The following is a 19,225-nucleotide window of genomic DNA, read 5'->3' on the forward strand; positions in this document are numbered from 1 at the left end:
TTAACTGGGTAAAACTGGGGTTTTATAGGAATATGATTCCTTCATCCTAGGACAACTGGGTGTTTAATCCCTTAATTTTAAATCAATCAAGATGCACTTGGCTCTTGCTGGGTCTCCTTGGACAAATCATTTAACTTCTGGATGCCTTATTTTTCTCACCTATAAAATGGGAATAAACTACCAATCTTCCCTTCTCTTTAGACTGTGAGCCCCATGTAAGATATGGACTATCTCCCAACTACGACTCCCATGGCAAATGGAAGTCTTCTGGGAAAAGTTTGTTATTTCGATTCTTCCAGTTAAAACAGTGGTTTATAAAGTTTCCCTCCCACTCACTTCTTATTGGTTCCCCCAGGAAGGAGCTGATTGGTAGGCTAAGATTTACTTGGTGAGTCACCTTATGTCAGAGATGCAATCCCCTCTGCTTTTGAATGTAGGAGGATGAGTGAGCCCTAAACGTTGACTACCATGGCAAAGTCACTGTTTTCCATCTCCTGCCTATCAGCCCCATGGTCTTTCCATAGCCAGAGCAGAAAATGCAGGCAGAAAAGGCAATGCAGATGAGCTCTCTGGTGTCTGGTGTCTGGTGTCTGAGTCAAGACATCCCTGTCCTCTCCCCCTCCCTTCAGGCTCGCATCTCCTCCTGCCTCCAGGACGTCTCCACCTGGATGACTGCCCGCCACCTAAAACTCAACATGAGCAAGACTGAGCTCCTCATCTTCCCTCCCAAACCCGGTCCTCTCCCAGACTTCCCTATCACCGTGGATGGCACGACCATCCTTCCTGTCTCTCGGGCCCGCAATCTTGGTGTCATCCTTGACTCGTCTCTCTCGTTCACCCCACACATTCTATCCATTACCGAGACCTGCCAGTTTCACCTCTACGATATCGCCAAGATCCGCCCTTTCCTCTCCACCCAAACGGCTACCTTACTGCTACGGGCTCTTGTTATATCCCAGCTAGACTACTGTGTCAGCCTTCTCTCTGATCTCCCTTCCTCCTCTCTCGCCCTGCTCCAGTCTATTCTTCACTCCGCTGCCCGGCTCATCTTCCTGCAGAAACGATCTGGGCATGTCACTCCCCTTCTTAAACACCTCCAGTGGTTGCCTATCAACCTCCGCTCCAAACAAAAACTCTTCACTCTAGGCTTCAAGGCTCTACATCATTCATTCAATAGTATTTATTGAGCGCTTACTATGTGCAGAGCACTGTACTAAGCGCTTGGGATGAACAAGTCGGCAACAGATAGAGACAGTCCCTGCCGTTTGACGGGCTTACAGTCTAATCGGGGGAGACGGACAGACAAGAACAATGGCACTAAACAGCGTCAAGGGGAAGAACATCTCGTAAAAACAATGGCAACTAAATAGAATCAAGGCGATGTACAATTCATTAACAAAATAAATAGGGTAACGAAAATATATACAGTTGTGCGGACGGGTACAGTGCTGTGGGGATGGGAAGGGAGAGGTGGAGGAGCAGAGGGAAAAGGGGAAAATGAGGCTTTAGCTGCGGAGAGGTAAAGGGGGGATGGCAGAGGGAGTAGGGGGGAAGAGGAGCTCAGTCTGGGAAGGCCTCTTGGAGGAGGTGATTTTTAAGTAAGGTTTTGAAGAGGGAAAGAGAATCAGTTTGGCACCTTGCCCCTTCCTACTTCTCCTCCCTTCTCTCTTTCTACCGCCCACCCCGCACGCTCCGCTCCTCTACCGCCCACCTCCTCACCGTCCCTCGGTCTCGCCTATCCCGCCGTCGACCCCTGGGCCACGTCCTCCCGCGGTCCTGGAATGCCCTCCCTCCTCACCTCTGCCAAACTGATTCTCTTCCCCTCTTCAAAACCCTACTTAAAACTCACCTTCTCCAAGAGGCCTTCTCAGACTGAGCTCCCCTTCTCCCTCTACTCCCTCTACCACCCCCCCTTCACCTCTCCGCAGCTTAACCCTCTTTTCCCCCCATTTCCCTCTGCTCCTCCCCCTCTCCCTTCCCATCCCCTCAGCACTGTACTTGTCCGCTCAACTGTATATATTTTCATTACCCTATTTATTTTGTTAATGAAATGTACATTGCCTTGATTCTATTTAGTTGCCATTGTTTTTACGAGATGTTCTTCCCCTTGACTCTATTTATTGCCATTGTTCTTGTCTGTCCATCTCCCCCGATTAGACTGTAAGCCCGTCAAACGGCAGGGACTGTCTCTATCTGTTGCCGACTTGTTCATTCCAAGCGCTTAGTACAGTGCTCTGCACATAGTAAGCGCTCAATAAATACTATTGAATGAATGAATGAATGAATGACATGCTTGTTCAGTGCCCATCTGAATTTGGGAGGATAGGTATGGTATCACTCAGCACCCACTGTATCTTCCACAGAAAAAGTAGAAAATGCAGACAGTGGGTGAGGGGATGGGGGTCAATTTGGATGTAACCAGGAAAGAACCTGAGCAGACTAAGACTCCTGCCCTTGTGACCTACACAGCCTGGATTGGAGCCTGGACTCTGTCCCCAACCCCATGAGGTTGTGCAGAAGAAGAGGAACAGGTCTGGAATCCATGGAGTCCCTTATGGAGAAGTGAATCCCCAGGTAAATGTGAGGTGCACTGTTCAGAAAGCAAGCCCACCTGCCCTGACCTTGATCCAGAGGGAGCCTCAACTTACTTCTTCCCTCTACCCTACCACCTCTTTGCCAGCAATGATGCAATCAAGCCAAAATACACTTGAGAAAGGGAATAGTTGTTTGAATAAGCTGCTTCACAAATGGTCAGTCCTCAGGAATGTTCCTAACAGGATGCTTCTCTGTCTATGAAGGTGGATTGCCTTCATGGCACCCTTACATTTTATCTTCTCCAGTGCTCAATACACTGCTAGGCTCACAATTAACACTATACTATAGCTTGAGCACCTTCTGCATTGGCCTCCTTGCTGACCTTCCTGCCTCCTATCTCTCAGCACTTCACTCATTTCACAATGTCGCCTGAATCATTTTTCTAAAAAACAGTTCAGTCCACCCCTCAAGAACCTCCAGTGGTTGCCCATCTGACTCTGCATCAAACAGAAACTCTTGAACTTTGGTTTTATAGCACTGAATCACCTGCCCCTATTTATCTTACCTCCAAGATGTCCTACCGCAACCCAGCCTACTCACTTGGTTCCTCTAATACCAGCCTGCTCACTATAACTCGACTTCATCCATCTCACCCATGACCCCTTGCCCATGTCCTCCCACTGGCCTGGAACTCCCTATCCCTTCATATCTGACAATCACTCTCCCACCTTAACAACCTTATTAAGATGTTCACATCTGCTCCAAAAGGCCTTATCTTATTTAAACCCTCATTTCCCTTACTTTCCTCTCCCTTCTGCATCACCCTGACACTTGGATTCGTACTTTTTAATTCATCCTACCCTCATCACCTCGGTATTTATGCACATATCTACCTACATACATATATGTATATGTATACATATATAAATATGTCTCTCCCTCCAATTATTATTATTTTATTATTATTAATATTATCTACTATTTATGGAGGCAGGGAATGTGTCTACCAACTCTGTTGTACTCTCCCAAGCACTTGATACAGTGCTCTGCACACAGTAAATGCTCAGTAAATACCATTGATTGACTGTTTGATTGATTCCTTTAGCATGGGATTCTTGATCCAGGAGAACTGGGTGTGTTTCCCCCAACACAAAGATCAGGTATTGAAGGACTTGGCTACGGATGCCTGAAGAAGATTGTTTCTGGATTGATTCCCCGTCTTTTGTAAGCACAAGGCTCGTGCTCTGCCCAAGGAGAAATCCATGCTGAGCACTCAATTGTGGTTCTCTTCTCAATTCCAGCCACAGCCGGGCTGGCTAGCGAGCCTAGAATGCCTAAGGAGAGTCATGTCCGACAGTAAACTCAGCAGGACTAAAAGCCTTAATGTAAGCTGTCTTAACTTATTAAGCAGAGATGGATATTATCTGACAAATGAGCAGAGATAAATTGTTAAACGATATGCAAATGGACCAGTAGCAGAAACGGAAAAATTGCAATACGGTAAAAGCTTTTAGGGCTGCAGGAAAATTCAAAAGCAATTTGTCTTGTCTCCCGAAACTTCAATCTTGGCGGGAGCTGAGTCAGAATGCTCCACCGGTGATGTTCCAAATTAGATCGTTATAAACCGGGGCCATTGTCGATGTTGGATTTGATAGGGGAGGGGAGGGAAAAGGGGGAAATTTGGAAAACTGTTGTCAGGTGCAGGCTGAGCCTCCTGATTTTCTATGTTTCTTTTGCAGACTTGTCTCTGTGTATGTCTGCACCCAAGAGTCTTCATCAGTGGTTTTAACGCCAGCCAAGTCCTCAGCGCCTATGCAAGATACTAAAGAGTTGTGTTTTCTGAATCATGTTTAGAAAAGCAGCATGGCCTAGTGCAAGGACGTGGGCTGGGAGTCAGAGGACCTGTGATCTAATCCCAGCTCTGCCACTTGTTTGCTGTGTGAATTTGGGCAAGGCATTAAACTTCGGTATCTCAGTTTCCTTTATCTCAGTTTCCTTAATGGTAAAATAGAGATTCAAGATCTCTTCTTTTCACTTAAGTGGTGAGTCCCATGTGGGACAGGGTCGATGTCCAACCTGATTATCTTTTATCTATCTACAGTGCTTGGCACATAGTAAGTGCTTAACAAATGTCAAAATAATTATTATTACTGAATACCACTTCTTGAAATCCCTTCTTCTGTGGGCAGGGGGAAGAAGTCTTGTAGCCTCGAGGGTTGCGGTGGGATACTTGGTGGGAAAAATCAAGTGTTCTAAAAATACACGTAACTTGTTTCTTCAATCAATAGTATTTACTGAGCCCTTTCTCTGCACAGAGCACTGTACTAAGTGCTTGGGAGAGCACAATATAGCAAAATTGATAGGCAGGGTTCGCTACCCACAGAAGTCATTAAAATAATCTCCTCTCAAGCAAACACTGAAGTGTTCTTTCTTCCAGACCCTAAACCTCAGTCCAGGTTCAAGAGGCAGGGTACTGGACTACTAGCTGAGGTCCTTTTATTGCTCGGTTACTCTGCTCTTAACTCCTCGAGGAGCCAGGGGCTCGATTTTCACTGTTTCCTGCATCTGGAGATTTGGAACAGAGAAGTCCTGGATACCAAAATCAAATTGGGATGATTCTGACCCACCTGGGATGGCAAAAGCTGAGGGGCAGGCCACTGTCATCCCAGAGTGCCTCTTCTCTTTGGTGAGACTCTTTGCCTGTCCCAGAGTGGCTCTTCTCTTTCCCCTCTTGTCCGGACTGGGACAGAATGTGCCTCAGAGGCCTAGTGGAGCAGCTATTCAAGAGGACCTCCGGGCCATTTCCCGGGGAGACTATTTGGGCACAGAATTTCCAAATGAAAGAGATTACACTTGAATAGCCGATTCCAGAGGGGGACAGTTTTACAAAGGAAAAGGCCGGGAGGCTTGATTAATCTGAAGGAAAAAAGAAGTGGGAACAAAGTGCACTCTCGTGGATATGATTTTCACATGAGAGAGTCAGAGCAAACCCATTCCACGGTCACCCACTCAGAACCAAGCAGTGCCAGCTTCCGGGCAGCAGAGTGGGTATTAAACTGGGTTGTCCAGCCTCATTTAAAGAGCTCACTGAAGAGTATCTGCCCTGCCAGTGCTCCTGTGGGAGTGCTGACTTAAAAATGACTTGCAGCTACTGGATAAGCAACTAAGCACAAAACCACATTTTTAACAATTGGAACTAATGAAATAAAAGATTGATCTTAATAGGCCATTCAGAGAGATTTTTACCTCGCAGACACCAAAGATGAATAGAAATTGGCCACACTGTCCTGAAACTGACTACCCTGAAACTTAACTTGGTGGAAATTCAACTCATGTTTCCTCCTAAATTCATCCACTTTCTCCTGCTCCTCCTCCTCTCTTCCTCCTCCTCCTTCTCCCTTCCTCCTCCCCCTCTCTTCCTCCTCCTCTTCCTCCTCTTCTTCCTTACTTTCCTATCTGGGTGGAGAATACTACCATCCTCCCTTCCCCAGAACCTCACAACTTTGGTATCAACTCTAACTCCTATCTACCTTTGGCCTCCTATATTCAGTCTGTTTCTAAATACTGCCAGTGTTTCCTTCACACTATTTTCTGATCCAAAGCAAAGTTTCCTAATGGAAAGAACACAGGCCTGGGAGTCAGACTCCCCCACTTCAAAGGTTTATTGACAGCACATCTCCTCCAAGAAGCCTTGCCTGGTAAGTCCTCCTCTCCTCTTCTCCCCTTCTCTTTTGTATTGCCCTGATTTACTCTCTTCATTCATCCTCCCTCCCATCCCCACAGCACATATCTGAAATTTATTTATTTATTTCAATTAAGGTGTGTCTCCCCATCTAGACTGGGAGCTCATCGTGGGCAGGGAATATGACCATTTGTTGTTGCATTGTACTCTCCCAAGTGCTTAGTACAGTGCTTTGTACACAGTAAGGGCTCAATAAGAATAAGTGGGGTGGAACTGGAATTCATTCATTCATTCAGTTCATTCAATCATGTACTGAGTGCTTACTGCATGCAGATCACTGTACTAAATTCATTAATTCATTCATTCAATCATGTTTATTGAGCGCTTGCTGTGTGCAGAGCACTGTACTAAGCTCTTGAGCACTGTACTAAGCTACTTGGGAGAGTGCAATACAACAATAAACACATATTCCCTGCCCACAAGGAGCTTACAGTCTAGAAAGGGGAAACAGGCAGTAATATAAATAAATTATAACCCAGGTCCTCTGACTCCCAGGCTTGTTCCCTAACTGTGCTTCCCTTACTTGGAGTAAGAACTCTTTATTGATTGATTGAATGATGGATAGATTGCTAGAACAGCTTATCAGCCATTAAAGAATCATAGCCTCCCAGAGCTGGAAGAGTATCAGAGAGCTACTTTCATTTCAAATGAAATGATTCCCTTTCAAATGAAAGGTGTATTGTCAAACTCCTCAGAGTGATTTACATCAGAAGGACCACAGTACCCTTATATAGCCATCCAGTCCATTCCCCTGCTTCCAGAAAGATGAGATTCTTTCAAATCCCCTAGCATGGTTTCTCCAGACAGAAGAGTTTCTTTCCCAGTCTTAAAGAAGAGGAAATTCCACTGTCTCCCAGAGTTACCCATTCATTTCAGAAGCTTCCAAGCTTCTTCTATTTATTGCTATTGTTTTTGTCTGTCTGTCTCCCCTGACTAGACTGTAAGCCCATCAATGGGCAGGGATTGTCTCTATCTGTTGCCAAATTGTACATTCCAAGCTCTTAGTACAGTGCTCTGCACATAGTAAGTGCTCAATAAATACTATTGAATGAATGAATGTATCCTTCATTTAACCTAAATCTTTCTTACTGCTTTATTGATCCCAATTACTTAGACTGTGAGCCCCATATGGGATGGGGACTGTGTCAGATCTGATTGACTTGTATCTACCTCAGAGCTTACTACAGTACTTAGTACATAATAATCATATAACAAATACAACAATTATTATCATTATTATGGGATTTAGGCCTTAGAGATTCAGGTTGACTACCGTCTCGTGGATTCCCTGCTTCCCATTTTCCTCTAATCAGGGGAAATAGGGCTGGGTTTTTTGTCAGTCAATCGAATTTATTGAGCGCTTACTGTATGCTGCGCACTGTACTAAGCACTCGGGAAGGTACACTATAAAATTAGAATTGTAAAGTGGACTCATGGGAGAAAAGCATCTGGCCTGTAGCATGTTACAAAATGGCATTTGGTCTGGTTCTGAGTCGAAGAAAAATAATCAGGACTTCAGTGTACACTGTTACCCTTTTCTAGGAGGACTGAGGAGACTGGGTAATTAACACTGAGATTTATAACAGAGCTTTATAACCCCAGTCACCGTGGCAGACACACTGCGAAGCAAACTGAAATACCAACTGATTCATTCCAACTCTCTAACCTGCTGTGATTTGGAACGCTGGAGTCGGCAGTTCGGGTGGTTGGGTGTCAGAACTTCTCAGCGGGCCCATGCTGCCCCCTGGGTGCTGGTGGCCCACTGGAAAGAGCACAAGCCTGGGAGTCAGAGGGATTTTTTTTGAGGTGTTTCCTTTGTTAAAATTGCTTACTATGTGCTAAGCACTAAGGTGCTGGGGTATATACAAAATCATCAGGTCCCATATCAGGCTTGCAGTTTAAGTAGGAGGGAAAATGGTATTAAATCCCGTTTTGTAAATGAGGAAACTGAGGCACGGAGATGTTAAGTGACTTGCTCAAGGTCACACAGCGGACAAGCAGCGGAGTCACTTAGGATCTGGGTTCTATTCCTGGCTCCGTCACTTGTCTGCTGTGTGACCTTGGGCGTCACAACTTATCTGTGCCTCAGTTACCTCATCTGTAAAATGAGGATTTAAATTTTTCTTCTTCCAGATTAGACTGTGAGCCTCATGGGGGGAAAGGGACTGTTTCTAAACTGATTATCTTGTACCTACCCTAAGGTTTAGTGCAATGCCTGGCACACAGCACATAATAGGTACTTTTAAACAAAAAAAGAACCAACTACCAACCCTTTAAGAATTCCCCACTTTCAATGACAAAGGATCAGGGAGAAATCAGGAATAGGATCAGGGCTGGGAGAAATTTGGTGAAACACCCACCTATAAATCACGGGACCCTGTGGGAACCATTTCCAAAGGGCAATCAATTTTCTATAATGCAGGTACCCTCAGTGCCTTGACCCAACTCCCCCCTCCTACTCCATTCCAAACTTTTTAGTCAATCAATCAATTGTATTTATTGAATGCTTCCTGCGTGCAGAGCACTGTACTAAGCTCTTGGGAGAGTACAATATAACAGAGTTGGTAGACCAATTCCCAGCTCACAACTAGCTTTGACTTGGCTCTCTCATTTACCCCACACATCCGAGCCATCACCAAGACCTGCCGGTCTCACCTTTATAACATCTCCAAGATCCACCCTTTCCTCTCCACTCAAATGGCTATCTTACTGGTACAGGCTCTCATAACATCCCAGCTGGATTATTTTGTCAGCCTTCTCTCTGATCTCCTTTCCTCCTGTCTCTCCCCGCTCCAGTCTATTCTTCATTCCGCTGCCCGGCTCATCTTCCTGCAGAAACGCTCTGGGCATGTCACTCCCCTTCTTAAAAACCTTCAGTGGTTGCCTATCAACCTTCGCATGCAACAAAAACTTCTCACTCTAGGCTTCAAGGTTCTCCATCACCTTGCCCCTTCCTACCTCTCCTCCCTTCTCTCTTTCTACTTCCCACCCCGCACCCTCCGCTCCTCTGCTGCCCACCTCTTCACCATCCCTCGGTCTTGCCTATCCCGCTGATGACTCCTGGGCCACGTCCTCCCGCTGTCCTGGAATGCCCTCCCTCCTCACCTCTGCCAAACTAATTCTCTTCCCTTATTCAAAGCCCTACTTAGAGCTCACCTCCTCCAAGAGGCCTTCCCAGACTGAGCTCCCCTTTTCCCTCTGCTCCCTCTGCTGTCCCTCTACCCCCCCTTTCACCTCCCCTCAGCTAAGCTCCCTTTTTCCCCCCTTTCCCTCTGCTCCTCCCCCCACCTTCCCCTCTCCTCAGCACTGTGCTAGTCCGCTCATTTGTATATATTTTTTATTACCCTATTTATTTTGTTAATGAGATGTACATCACCTTGATTCTATTTATTGCTATTGTTTTAATGAGATGTACATCCCCTTGATTCTATTTATTGCTATTGTTTTTGTCTGTCTGTCTCCCCCAATTAGACTGTAATAATGCCACAGCAGTGCATCATTCTGTCTGAATATAATTTTTACAACTTCAGCGTGATCTAGTGGAAAGAGCCTGAGCTTGCAAGCCAGAGGACCTGGGTTCTAATCCTAGCTCTACCACTTGCCTGTTGTGTAGTCCTGGTCAAGTCACTTAGTTTATCTGGGCCTCAATTTCTACATCAATAAGATGTAGATTGAAGAGATGTTCTCCTTCCACTTAGACTTAGACTTCGCTACCCAAGCCCTCATTTTCCCCTACATCCATTCTCTTCTGTGTCACCCTTCCACTTGAATCTGTACTGAGCACTTGATATCCACCCCACCTTCAGCCCAACAGCACTTGTGTACATATCTGTAAGTTATTTATTTATATCTAGGCTGTAAACTCCTAGTGGGCAGGGAAAATGTCTACTAACTCTATTGTACTCTTCCAAGAGCTTAGTACAGTGCTCTGCACACAGTAAGCGCTCAGTAAATACAACTGATTGATTGATTGACTGTGAGCTCCATGTAGGGCAGGGTATGGGTCTGACCTGATTATCTTGTATCAGCCCTAGTGCTTAGTACAGTGCTTGGTACAAAATAAACACTTAACAAACACCTCAATTGTTATTTTCCTTTCATGCTCAGTGGACCTCACTCCAAGCCATCACCAAGAACTAGATGTCAGCCCTCTCAATATCTTGCCATGATGGGATCTGACTCTGCCAAATGAGACTCCCCAAGGGGAACTTGCCAGAAACTTCTCCCTCTTTCACCACACTGAGGTGGGTTTCTTCTGGATTTGGGCTTCGACAAGTAGCTGCCACTGATATATGGATGGAGCTCTCCTGGAAATGTCACATTTTATTTTGCCAGCCTCTCTGCTACCTCTACTCCAGACCTGCTGAATTTGTCTCTGCCCTAATTCAGGGAAGAAAGCTCTGAATCGAACGTGGCATTCACTAAGCACCGTTTCCCCAGCAGACCTCAGGAAATATATCTCAATTACGCTCCAGTGGCTCGAACATTTTCTGCTGGAAATGCCGACGTCTGATTCCCCCGCTTGTCCTGCTCATCACAACTCTTCCGGCACCTACAAAGTGGTGATATAATTAAAGGTGAGCCGCCTCACCTTCCAGAGAGCTCTCATGGTGCCTACCAATGTAGGGCAGCAAAAACTGGCAACGCTGATTCCGAACCTCCAGTTCATGAGGTAAATAGCTCCTTTCCAGGCCCAACAGTAGGGACAAATTAGAACATGAACAGACTGGCTGCCCATTTGGCTTAAAACCAGGCATGGTCGCTCAGAGAAAATGCCGCCTAAGAGTATAGGCCAAATTTCTCTGACAGACCTCCTTTAAAGACTTATTAAGATCACGTCTCCTCCAAGAGGCCTTCCCCAACTAAGCCTTCATTTACCCTACTTCTTCTCCCTTCTGCATCACTTATGTGCTTCTTATCTGTCCCCTTTAAGTTCTTGATATTCATCCCTCCCTCAGCCCCACAGCACTTATGCATACATATGTAATTTATTTACATATATTAATGTCTTTCTTCCCCTCTAGACTGTAAGCTCACTGTGGGCAGGGAAGGTGTCTACCAAATCAGTGGTAGTGGACTTTTCCAAGCACTTAATACAACCGATTAGACTGTGAGCCCGTCAATGGGCAGGGATTGTCTCTATCTGTTGCCGAATTGTACATTCCAAGCGCTTAGTTCAGTGCTCTGCACATAGTAAGCACTCAATAAATACTATTGAATGAATAAATACTATTGAATGAATGCTCAGCATACAATAAGCACTCAATAAATGTCATTGATTGACTGGAGAATCCAACAGAGGGGTGGAAAGGGAGAGAGGAGAAAAGCAATTGGCAGGTGTGATTTTCACAACTCACAGTGCATACAGTTGAGTATCCAACCTTGGCTTCACCGACACTGTTTTATCTTGGATCTCCTCTGACTGCTCTGACCACTCGGAAGCGTGGCATAGTGGATAGAGTATGGGCCTGGGATTCATGGGTTCTAATCCCAGCTCCACCACTTGTCTGCTGTGTGACCTTGGGCAAGTCACTTAACTTATCTGTGCCTCAGTTACCTCACCTGTAAAATGGGGATCAAGACTGTGAGCCCCACATGGGGCAGTGACTGTGCCCAACCTTATTTACTTGGAACCACCCCAGGGCTTAGTACAGTGCCTGGCAGACTGTAAATGCTCAACACATACCATTATTAGGCGAGAAGTAGTGTGGCTTAGTGGATAAAGCATGAGTTTGGAAGTCAGAAGGACCCGGGTTCTAATCCCAGTTACACCACATATCTGCTGTGTGACCTTCACTTCACTTATCTATGCCTCAGTTACCTCATCTATAAAATAGGGATAAGAGTGTGAACCCAATTTGGGACAGGGACTGTGTCCAACCCGATTAACTTGTATCTACTCCAGTGCTCAGGAAAGTGTTTGGTACATAGTAAGCAGTTAACAAGTACCATAATTACTATTATTGGGAAGCAGCATGGTCTATTTGATAGAGCACAGGCCTGGGAGTCAGAGGATGTGAGTTCTAATCCCGGCTCTGCCTCATGTCTGCTGTGTGACCTTGGGCAAATCACAACTTCTCTGTGTCTCAGTTTCTCAGTTCCCTCATCTGGGAAATGGGGGTTAAGTCTGTGAGCCTCATGTGGGACAGGGATTGTGACAAACCTGATTACTTTGTTTCTACCCCAGTGCTTAGAAAAGTGCTTGGCACACAATAAGTGTTTAACCAATACCACGATTATTGAGAAGCGGCATGACATAGTGGATAGAGCACAGGCCTGGGAGTTAGAAGGTTCTAATTCTGCCTCCATTACTTGTCTATGTGACCTTGGGCAAGTCACTTCACTTTTATAGACCCCAGTTCCCTCATCTGTAAAATGAAGATTGAGTTTGTGAGTCCCACATGGGACTGGGACTTTGTGTAACCTGATTTTCTTGTATCCACCCCAGTGCTTAGTACAGTGCCTGGAACACAGTAAGTTCTTAACAGATATTATCGTTATTATCATTATTATCATTCTCAGTCTCTTTTGTGAACTCATCCTCTGCTCCTATCCTCAAACTGTGTGGGTCCCTCAAGACTCAGTTCTGAGTCTGCTTCTATTCTCCATTTACTCCTACACCCTTGGAGAACTCATTCATTCAACTACTACTACCTCTTTGTGGATGATTTCCAAATCTACATCTCCAGGCCAGATCTCTCTCCCTTTCTGCAGTCTCACAATTCCTCCTGCCTTCAAGACATCTCTACTTTGATGTCCTCCTGTCACCTCAAATTTAACATGTCCAAAACAGCTCCTTATCTTCCCATCCAAACCCTGTCCTTCTCCTGACTTTCCCATCATTGCAGATGGCACCACCATCCTTTCTGTCTCAATAGCCCATAACCCTTGACTCATCTCTCGTTCAACCCACATATTCAATCTGCCACTAAATCCTGTCTGTTCAACCTTCACAACATCACAAAAATCTGCCCTTTCCTCTCCATTCAAATTGCTACCATGTTAATCCTAGCACTTATCCTATCCCACCTTGATTGCTGCATCAGGCTCCTTGCTGACCTCCATGCCTCCTGTCTCTCTCCATCCAGACCATACTTCACTCTGCTGCATGGATCATGTTTTTACAAAACCATTCAGTCCTTGTTTCCTCACTCCTCAAGAACCTCCAATGGTTTCCCATCCCTCTCCGCATCAAACAGAAACGGTTTACCATTGGCTTTAGTGGATTGAGTGATTACTCAATCACCCTGGTGCCTCTTATCTTACCTCGCTGCTCTCCTACTACAACCCAGCTCGCCCACTTCACTCCTCTAATGCCAATCTACTCACTGTACCTCAGTCTCATCTATCTCACTACCGACCTCTCGTAACATTCTGCCTCTGGCCTGGAATGCCCTCCCTCCTCAAGTCCTGCAGAAAATTACTCTCTCCGCCTTCCAAGCCTTATTCAAGGCACATCTCCTCCAAGAGGCTTTCCTGACTAAGCCCTCATTTCCTCTTTTCCCATTCCCTTCTGTGTCATTCTGACATGCTCCTTTTATTTAACCACTATCAGCCCCATAACACTTATGTACTTATCTGTAATTAATTTATTTATATTAATGTCTGTCTGCCTCTCTAGACTGTGAGCTCACTGTGGGCAGGGAATGTGTCTACCAACTGTATTGTAGTGTTCTCTCCCAAGCACTTAGTACAGTGCTCTGTACATAGTAAGCGCTCAATAAAGATCATTGATTGCTTGATAATTGATTAGTCCTGAGAGGGGAGAAAGTCCTCAACAGGTCTCTGTCAGTATTTCCAGTTGGACACCTGGAGTCCAACCCATAAAGGCCTGCACAGGAAGTGATGCAGGCAGCAAAAGAGGAGTATCAGGATATTTTCTTCAAGGAGGGGTCAACAACTCTCCATTTCTTCATTAACAGGATTGCCCTCAATCCAACTCTGCCACTCATCTGCTATGTGACCTTGGGCAAGCTACTTTACTTCTCTGTTTCCTCATCTGTAAAATGGGGATAAGATACCTTTTCTTCTTCCAAAATAGATGGGAGCCCCATGTGGGTCAGGGACTATGTCCTCCCTAATTATTTTATATAAACCCGGGATTTTAGTACAGTATTTAGCACAAAGTAAGTGCTTAATAATTAGCATAATAATCATAGTTATTATTATTATCTGAGGAAGAAACTCCCCTCTCAGGGTCACACCTGGAGTGTTTTCAGAACTCTAACAGTCTCGACTATAGAATCAAGCAAAGACCTATCCATTCCATTCCTAATTTGGGCAGTGGCTAGCAAGTGGAAGATAATCTGCTATAAATCATAACTCACCTGTGCTGGGCAGCAGCGGCATAGGAGAGAGCAGCAGTGGTATGGGAGAGAGTCAAGGGCAGAGACTCAAGTTTACTGCACGGAAGAAAGCAATGGTAAACCATTTCTGTATTTTTACCAAGAAAACTCTCTGGATACACTACCAGAACAACTGCAGATGGAGGTGGGGTGTTCTGGGAGAGATGTGTCCATGACGTCGATATGGGTCGGAGACGACTCTACTGCATAAGACAAGGCAAGAGGAAGAACCTGGGTGAGTATCCCTATATATCCTGGAGCCCAGCAAATCCTTTTAACTCATACCAATTGGTCAGTCAATCAGTGGTATTTTTTGAGCACTTACTGTATGTAGAGCACTGTACTAAGTGTTGGAGAGAGTGCAGTATAATCATGTTGGTTGACATGATCCCTGCACTCTAGTAGCTTACAATCTTGTGCAATATACCATTGAGCTAAGCTTGGGATTTAGAATTTGATTTCTTCTGGAGCATAAAGTCTCAACAGGGAATTAATTCACTTGTTCAAACCATGCTCTTTCCTACTGCACTTTCCAAAGATGTAACAGGAACAGCATTTTCAAATGAACTTATTTGCCCAGACAGTACATGACCGTTATCTCTGGACTGTAAACTAGTTATGGGTAGGGAACTTGCCTGATAATTCTCTTGTACTCTCCCAAGCACTTAGTATAGTTCACTGCACATAGTAAGTGCTCAGTAAATACCATTGATTGATTTGAAGAGGCCTTCCCCAACAAAGTCCTTGCCTCTCGTACTCCCTCTCCTTCCGTGTCACCTATGCATTTGTATCCTTTAGTCAATCAACCAATCAATATCATTTATTGAGTGCTTACCATGTGCAGAGCACGTAACTACGTGCTGGGGTAGATACAAGGTAAGCAGGTTGGACACAATCTCTGTCCCATATGGGGCTCACAGTCTTAATCCCCATTTTACAGATGAGGTAACTGAGGCCTAGAGAAGTTAAGGACTTGCTCAAGGTCACATGGCAGAAATCTGGCAAAGCTGAGATTAGAATCCAGGTCCTTCTGACTTCCAGGCCTGTACTCTATCCACTAAACCACACTGCTTGCTATTGGTCTATGGGACAAAAACTGGTTTGTCACAAACCAACTCAGGAGCCAGTGAGAGCTGTCCATTCTGCACCCAACCCCATCCACCCCAGCTCCAACCCTTTCCTTCCATCATATATGGCTTTAAAAAAGCTGCCCAGGAGGATGGTTATCTCATTGTCTTTATGGCGGCAGTTAATTTTATTTTTATCTGCCAGGAGATGAAGGGGTTTTGATATGTCTCCGTAAATTTGTAGAAATCTCTGTGCGTTTCCCCTTGGGATTGGCTCAGTGCATAGACCTGGAGGACATTTTGTTCCAGGAAACCAATACTGCAGAGCATAAAGATTTTTCTTTCCCAGTTGCAAATTTCTGTGAGTGTTTTCTTCCAAAGGCATTGTTCTGGCAGTCTGCTAGGCTTCCTGGCTTATGGATTTTCTTTGGGAGGTGAACTTCTTTAGACAATAGCCCCCTTTGTTATTTGTGTCTGTTCATTACATGACAGTAGGAATCTATTACAATTGTTTGTAGCCTGTCTCAACATCCAATATCAAGCACCCATGTTCTCAAAGTTACTTGTTTCAAGGATGACTTCTTCCTCCCAGAAGATAAATTGAGTTTGAGGTTTATTAAGGAGCTAAGTATTCTCTTTTGAACCCCATGGCTAGGCCCTGCTTCTGACCTCCAAACTATGAGCCAGCTTCACCATGGTAAGAACCTAAGGCCCAGGAAAGGATTGTCATGTCTGCCATTTTGTTTGGAAGAGGAATACAATAGCCACCACCTTGGGATGTCCAGATCAGTGGGCTTGCGGGATGAAGGATGAGGGCTTGGGCAGAAGTAGTTAATTGGCCCAGAAAGCTAGCAACAGATTGGTCTGGGCATCCTTCTGTCTTCAGCATTACCTGGGGCAGGAGGCAGGTTGGTTCTGCTCCTCAAGACCTAGGAAGTAGTGCACCCTTATGCTCTCCTCATCATCTCAACTCCTGCCATTGTGACCATGAGATGGGACCTCGATGGCCTTGGTCAGATTGCTGTATCTTCCTCAGGAAATTTCGGGAAGGGGAAAGACCTGGTCAAGTAGAGAGGGGGATAAGGGTATTTTTTTTTTGGTGGTGGGGAGGGCATAGTAGACTATTTTACTGGAAAAACAGAGGCACAAAATTCAAAGAGCCTGATGAAAGTTCAATAAGCCAGTGGAAGAATCCAACTCCTCCACCTCCTTCATCTCCTTGAGACCTTCTCTCTACAGGGAGGCTAATTATATTTCTATTTCTCCTCCCCTTTGCCTATTTGGAATTTGTCTCCTATTAGGTCAGCAATAAATTTTATATTCTGTTACATTCTAATCCTTCCTGTCTCACAAGCCTGCCACCTTGGCATTATCCTTGACTCGCCTCTCTCGTCCAATCTGCATATTCAGTCAGTCACTAAATCTTGTCCATTCTATCTCTGCAACATCTCCAGAGTTCCCTTCTTTCTCTCCATTCAAACTGCTAACACACTGGTTCCCACTCCTGTCATATCCCATCTTGATTACCATACCAGCTTCCTCGCTGACCTCCTTGCCTCCGGTCTCTCCCCTCTCCAGCCCATACTTTACTCTGCTGCCCAGATCATCTTTCTAAAATTATATTTCTGCGATAGTCCCTTCACTCGTCAAGTGTCTCTAGTGGTTGCCCATTCACCTCTGTATCAATCAGAAACTGGTCACTACTGAATTCAAAACACTCACTCATCTTACTGATCCTCATTCTTTTCCTACTACAATCTATCCTTCACACTTCATTCCGCAGCGTGGCTCAGTGGAAAGAGCCCGGGCTTTGGAGTCAGAGGTCATGGGTTCAAATCCCGGCTCCGCCACTTGTCAGCTGTGTGACTTTGGGCAAGTCACTTAACTTCTCGGTGCCTCAGTTACCTCATCTGTAAAATGGGAATGAAGACTGTGAGCCCCACGTGGGACAACCCGATTCCCCTGTGTCTACCCCAGTGCTTAGAACAGTGCTCGGCACATAGTAAGCGCTTAACAAATACCAACATTATTATTATTATTATTAACCTACTCACTTTCCCTCACTCTCACCTTGTCTTCTGTTAATCCCTTGCTCACGCCCTTCCTTCTGCGAGGAACTTCTTCCTTCTTTACATGTGACAGACCATCTGACTTCCCATATCAAAGCCCTACTGAAATTGTATCTTCTCCAAGAAGTATTCCCAGACTAAGTTTTCATCCCCCACCCTCTTTTCCTTCCCTCTAGACTGTGAGCTTGTTGTGGGCAGGATTTGTCACTGTTTATTGTTGCATTGTACTTTTCCAAATACAATGCTCTGCACACAATAAACGTTTAATAAAATCAATTGATTGAATGAATAAATGAATGAATAATGCCTCTCCCAAGCACTTAATCCCACCTCCTAAATAATCATGAGTATATTCTTTTATTCAGTTGCTCCCCCTAACTGCAATTTAAGAAACCCACTCGCTCAGAGGAACACCCTTAATCAGTTCATTCACTTGTATTTATTGAATGCTTACTGTGTGCAAAGCACTGTACTAAGCACTTGGGAGAGTATAATATGCAACGGACACATTCCTGCTCACAGTGAGCTCACAGTCTAGAGGAGAAGACAGATATTAATATAAATAAAGGAATAAATAGATGAATACATAAATTATAGATATATACAGTTATATGCATATGTGCTGTGTGGATGGGAGGGAGGATGAATGAAGGAGCAAGTAAGAGCAGTGCAGAAGGGAGTGAGAGAAGAGGAGGGCTTAGTGAGGGAAGGCCTTTTGGAGGAGAAATCCTTCAATCAATCAATCAATAGCATTTATTGAGCACTTACTGTATGCAGAGCCCTATACTAAGCTCTTGGAAGAGTACAATATAAACAGAGTTGGTGTGAGCCCATTGTTGGGCAAGGATTGTCTCTATCTGTTGCTGAATTGTACATTCCAAGTGCTTAGTACAGTGCTCTGCACATAGTAAGTGCTCAATAAATACGATTGAATGAATTGTCAAGTTCCCTGCCCATAACGAGTTTACAGTTTTAGGATGACTTTAAAAGACCCAGTGATGGGCTAGATGGAGGAAGGGGAGGAAGGAATACTGAAAGCCCACAGCCACAGCCACAACCATAGCCAAGCCACTGCAAGGCTATATTGCATGGGAGAGCACCTCCCAACCCAGCCAACACAAACCACAAGGACTCCCATCAGCCTCCCCCCTTCCTCAGCTGAGAAGTTGAGGAAGCAGCAACAGCACGAGGTCTTCTGAACTTGCAGAAGACTCTGGCTACCATCTCGACTGTGATGGCAGCTGCGGCTATGACTTGGACTCTGAGCCCTAAGGAGTCCCAAACTCTGGTTCTCGAGTCGCAGTGCCTGATCTCTTTTACTGTGTATATCATTTGTCTTTTATATCACTGTTGTGTTTTCAATGTTTCTTCCTTACTTTTGTGTCTGTCACTCATCCCCCTGTTCCTTCTTTTATTCTCAGATAGAGAGACCCTTGAGTTCCAAAATGCCAAACTGGGGTTGATTGT

Source organism: Ornithorhynchus anatinus, chromosome X1 (assembly GCF_004115215.2).
Source record: "Ornithorhynchus anatinus isolate Pmale09 chromosome X1, mOrnAna1.pri.v4, whole genome shotgun sequence".
Lineage (NCBI taxonomy): Eukaryota > Metazoa > Chordata > Mammalia > Monotremata > Ornithorhynchidae > Ornithorhynchus > Ornithorhynchus anatinus.